Source organism: Montipora foliosa, chromosome 8, assembly GCF_036669935.1.
Source record: "Montipora foliosa isolate CH-2021 chromosome 8, ASM3666993v2, whole genome shotgun sequence".
In the NCBI taxonomy this organism is placed as follows: Eukaryota; Metazoa; Cnidaria; class Anthozoa; order Scleractinia; family Acroporidae; genus Montipora; species Montipora foliosa.
In genome coordinates this window covers 15,465,580-15,470,579 of record NC_090876.1, presented here as the reverse complement: position 1 = coordinate 15,470,579, position 5,000 = coordinate 15,465,580, and the positions used below count along the sequence as shown (strand labels likewise).

Genomic DNA, 5,000 nt, shown 5'->3' with positions numbered 1-5,000 from the left:
CCGTAGTAATTCAAATGCTTGTCAATCGGAGCAAGTAGGCATGATGTATACCATTTATAAATGGTGTTCAAACAAGTGATCGGTCTTTGGTTATCACTTGTGAACTCCCCCGGTTTAGGAATCAGCGATGTTTTTCCCTCAGAGAACCACTGAGGGTATACTCTTCTTCGCTACTTGAGATCGCCTGAAATGCAGATGCCACGCCCTCATGCAGGGAGTGCGCATAAAGTCACTGCTTACGAGCCAGAAGACCCATCAGGCCGGCGCTTATCTCCGGTTTCCGTAGCATGAAGCGACTAGGAGTATTTCTATTCCCCCCTGGATAGGATGCTAGTCCATCGCAGGCTTACCCCCAGCATTACGCCGGTACCCATTTATACACCTGGGTGGAGAGAGGCACCGTGAGAGTAAAGTGTCTTGCCCAAGAACACAACACAATGTCCCCGACCAGGCCCCGAACCCGGACCACTCGATCAGGAGTCGAGTGCGCATGCTTCCACCAAAAGTTCGCCAAAACGGTAAGGGCCTGGCGCACTCCAGTTCTTTTTTTTTACTATCACCCTCACTGCACCAGCTGGTTCCAAGTCCCAGCCCTCCTCGGGGGGGTTGTGGTACCCTACTTTCTATCGCGCGGTTAATCTCCTCCAACCACGCAGCCCTTCTGCCTTCTGTTCCCTCTTTCTCCCATAAATCCCTCCAATTTTCACTTTCTTCCTCAATACTGACAAACATTTCTCTTCCCCCTTGAGCCGCCTGGACATATGTTGTGTAGCAAGGTGGCTCATTCTTTTTATCCCTATTCAACTGTTCACGCAAATTCGAGTAGACCCTGCTGGCGTCAACCTGGAATTGCTGGTTAAGAACTCTCGCTTCGTCCTGTTTCTGACTCCTGGAAAACCCCCTCTTTAGCTTTCTCAGGGTGGCTTTTTGTCTTTCCATGTAGCTGACTAGCTTGATCGCGGATAAACCCTTGCATTCCTTTTCCAAGATAGCACGATTTCTTTTTCCTTTTTTGTGATTTTTCTGCTCTCCTTTAAACGCTCCAACTCCGCCTGTGCGATCGAGATCTTCTTTCTAACTTCTGCCGTTCGCTTCTCATATTCTCTCTTCCACCTCTGTTGTTTATTCAGGCCGAGAGGTGTTCCGCTGCGCTGCTTTTTCCAGCCTTTGCTTAAGAAAAAGGCTAAGACAACAGAATAAAGAAGATAGTTCGCAATCCACAAATAACTGAACGGGTTCTCCCTTGGGGATACTTGATGTTGCTTCATTAGCTCCGTTATTGTCTTGTTGATATTGTTCAAGTCGCTCTTAGTGGGGCTTTCCTTTATACGCGTATCAAAATCCCGATCGTCAAACTCGCCTTTCTGGGTGTTCACACGAGCGAGAATCGCATTTGATGAGTGTATCAATTCGAGTGTTTCTTGACTAATTATAAGTACAATGACCGGTCCCGCGGGGCTAGCCTCGTCAGCTATCGTATGCAAATCTGCATCTTTATGGTTCACTACCAAATTATTCGGGTCCAAGTTGCAAACATTATTAACTTCTCTTCTCTCCGATTCCTCCGAATGTTCTTCCTCAACTCTCAACCCTACACTCTCAGCCATCACGATTCTTACATCTCCCATAGACTTTAATTATTATTATTATTATTATTATTATTATTATTATTATTATTATTATTATTCAGCTTTGATGTTCACTGGCCATTATTCATTTGAGGGCAAGCTACCACTTGTAGACTCAGGCCTCAAGAACTTTTCGCAAAATTCTTGCGGTTCCTAGCATTGCCGCTTTCTGCAGAAATTCCTTTTTTACACGGTCGTTCCTATTTGCTGAAGACTCCTTTGTAAGTTCTTCGTCACCATACCCAAAGCCCCAACCACTACGAGAGACTTCTCTTCTTAAATCCTGGTACTTTTCCAACTTTTTCTTTTCTTCTTCCTCGATGCGGGCGTCCCCAGGTACCGCTATGTCAATTATATGGCACTGTCCTTGCCGCTTATCCAAAAAAACTATGTCAGGCCGACGACACTCAATGACGTGGTCATGATGGGCTCCTGACGGTGTGTTGTAAAGGAGATCTAGAGAGAAACAGCAATGTGACCGTGGGAATATTTTATCCAGTACTATTTGACTCAAATTGGTTGCACCTGAGAATTTAGTCTCCAGCCTTGGTATTTTATTATAACCGTTGACAACCACGAAATTGAGAAATCGCTCAAATCGCGTCGGATCTGGAAAATAACCACACAGGAAGGAAACTATCCACAATAGCAATAAGGTTAGGCTTTTTAATTGAGATTTTTTTTCATATAATTATCTTTTTAAGCTTTTTATCGGCCGATGATTCTCATACAAATTCCTTATATTTTTGTCGGCCGTGCTCACATTGAGCTTGGGGCGCCTGTGGTCACAGTGGAAGGAGAGCAGTTAGAGGAGGTAGACTCTTTTCACATACCTTGGTAGTGCCATATATAAACAAGGACGTACAGATGTAGACGTAGCAACAAAGATTGGTAAGGCGAGAATAGCATTTAACATGCTCAAAAACACCTGAGCTTCTAAAGAAATCAGGACATAGACAACGCTACGCATCTTCAATGCCAATGTAAAATCAGTTCTCCTCATGATGAATGAGACGTTCTGAGACGTTCAGGCCGACAAGAAAGGCACTCCAGAAGATCCAGACCTTCATAAATCGTTCCCTGAGACCCATCTTTAACATTTGGTGGCCTGAGAAAATTCGCAATGAGGAGCTTTGGCAGTGTGGGGAACAACAACCGGTAAGTGAACAGATCTTGAGAAGGAAATGGGGCAGGATTGGTCACACCCTTCGTAAAGCGGCAAACATCATCACCCGGCAAGCTCTGAGGTGGAAGCCCCAAGGGAAGAGGAAGAGGGGACGCCCCAGAAACAGCTGGTGACGGGACACTGATGCGGAACTGAAGCTGATAGGATACAACTGGAAAGAAGCTGAACGAAAAACCCAAGTTCGAGTTCGCTGGCGAGGGGTTGTCGATGGCCTATGGTGATGGGCCTATGTAAGTTTGTAAGTAAGTAAGTAAGTAAGTAAGTAAGTAAGTAAGTAAGTAAGTAAGTAAGTAAGTAAGTAAGTAAGTAAGTAAGTAAGTAAGTAAGTAAGTAAGTAAGTAAGTAAGTAAGTAAGTAAGTAAGTAAGTAAGTAAGCAAGCAAGCATCATTCAAACCACGATCGAAATCTTGAACTCTTAAATATTTGTAACCATCTTTTGTAACCAGCTTTTTATTCTCTCTCCATCTGGAATATCTATCCCTACAAAATCCACAACCTTCCCTCGCTTCATCGCCAGAACTCCACACTTTTTAAGGCCAAATTCCATACCAATGTCGGTACTGAAGACACGAACTGTATTCACAAGAGAATCAAGTTCACGCTCGTCTCTCCCATTCAACTTCAAATCGTTTGGGTGCCCCAGAGTCTCTCTTCCTAGTTGGTAGAGCCCCTTAGCTTTATGCAGAAGCAAAGTTGAAGGTATCAAACAGATCACAAAGATTACAGGGGGATAAGCTGTCACCTTGGAAGATTCCTCTCCTTATCCTGACCTCTCCAAAGGTATCACTCCCAGCTGTTAGGCATGTTCTCCAGTTGCGTATGCTATCCCTCAACAATTCTTGAATATTTGGTGCAACACCCACTAATGATAAACACTTCACTATCCATGAGTGTGGGAGCATGTCGTAAACTTTGCGATAAACAATTTATGGCACGGCCAAGTTGGTCTTTCTTCAGTTGCTGTTTCTTAGCACCATTTTGTCAATCATGAGAAGTTGGTCTTTAGTGCCCCGTGAGCACATGCTTGCAAGTGGTTTGCATTAAAAAAAGCTGAATTATACGGAGAGCCATGCCATGTGCAAACATAATTTGTACATGACAGGTGTGCATTGCACAGTGCCATCACATTAATAGCATGAAAACCCTTGTGGCAAACAGAAAGATGTTCATCACTGTCTGGGCCCCTGATAGGAATGAGAGAGCCATCAACTGCTCCAATCACACTGGGAAAGCCAGCCATAGGGCAAAACGCGGTCACAGTTGCCTGAAAGATGTATAAACATGAATTTAGTGTCACTCTTAGGGCCGATTTACACGATACGATTTTGTCGCATGCAACAAGGTCACGACAGGCCTACGACATGACTTACGATTGTCGCAGCGTTTTAAAACATGTTTTAAAATGCTACGACATTTTTTCTGACGTACACAACAATCGTAAATCATGTCGTGGGCCTGTCGTAAGCCGTTGTCGCATGCGACAAAGTCGTACCGTGTAAATCGGCCCTTAAACACCACCAAAAACAATAACAAGCGGACCTCCGAGGGAACAACGTACGCAACGAAGTTCGAAGTTTGATGAGCATTAATTGATAGGTTTTGTCGAGTTTGATGCCATACAATAAATTCCTCTCTTTCTCGAACACAAGTATGTTCTATTCTTAAGCAAGGAGACTCAGGTAAACCAATGCAGTCTCCGCACATTGCTGTTTCTCTCTAGATCTTCTTTACAATACACCGTCAGGAGTCCATCAGTAGGAGCCTCCATCTCCCACTTTGTTTCTATGAAGTGGCGCTTTTCCTGACCTATCTATTCTTAGAACTACTTTCGCGTCATTCGTTGTCATGGTAAACGTCAATAACAATTGAAAAGGGAGCTGGAAGGCGTTTTCAAAACTTTGAGTCTTGTTTCCCGCATTCGGCCGACATCTTGGATCGCCCCTTTATGCGGACCATTAAGGGAAAGTTATTTTTAAAAATAGATAGGTCAGGAAAAACGCTACCTCACCTAGGTAACCAGTTGGAGGCTCCGGTACTGATGGGTTCCTGACACCGTTCAACCAGCCGATTTAATCTTCCTCTTGACAACCTGTACCTCTCAACGACTTCCGTATCAGTCATATGGTTCAATACAGGCCTCCCTTGGTATGTCCTTGGCCGACAAACTGCGCGAAAAAAGTCCGCC

At 44.3% G+C, this 5,000-nt stretch overlaps 1 protein-coding gene across 1 annotated transcript in view; it reads right to left on the bottom strand.

The window, feature by feature from the left end:
* The window catches only part of LOC137968129 (uncharacterized), a 197,285-nt gene that overhangs the window by 145,590 nt on the left and 46,695 nt on the right, over positions 1-5,000 (bottom strand). The gene's annotated exons all lie outside the window — the stretch shown is intronic.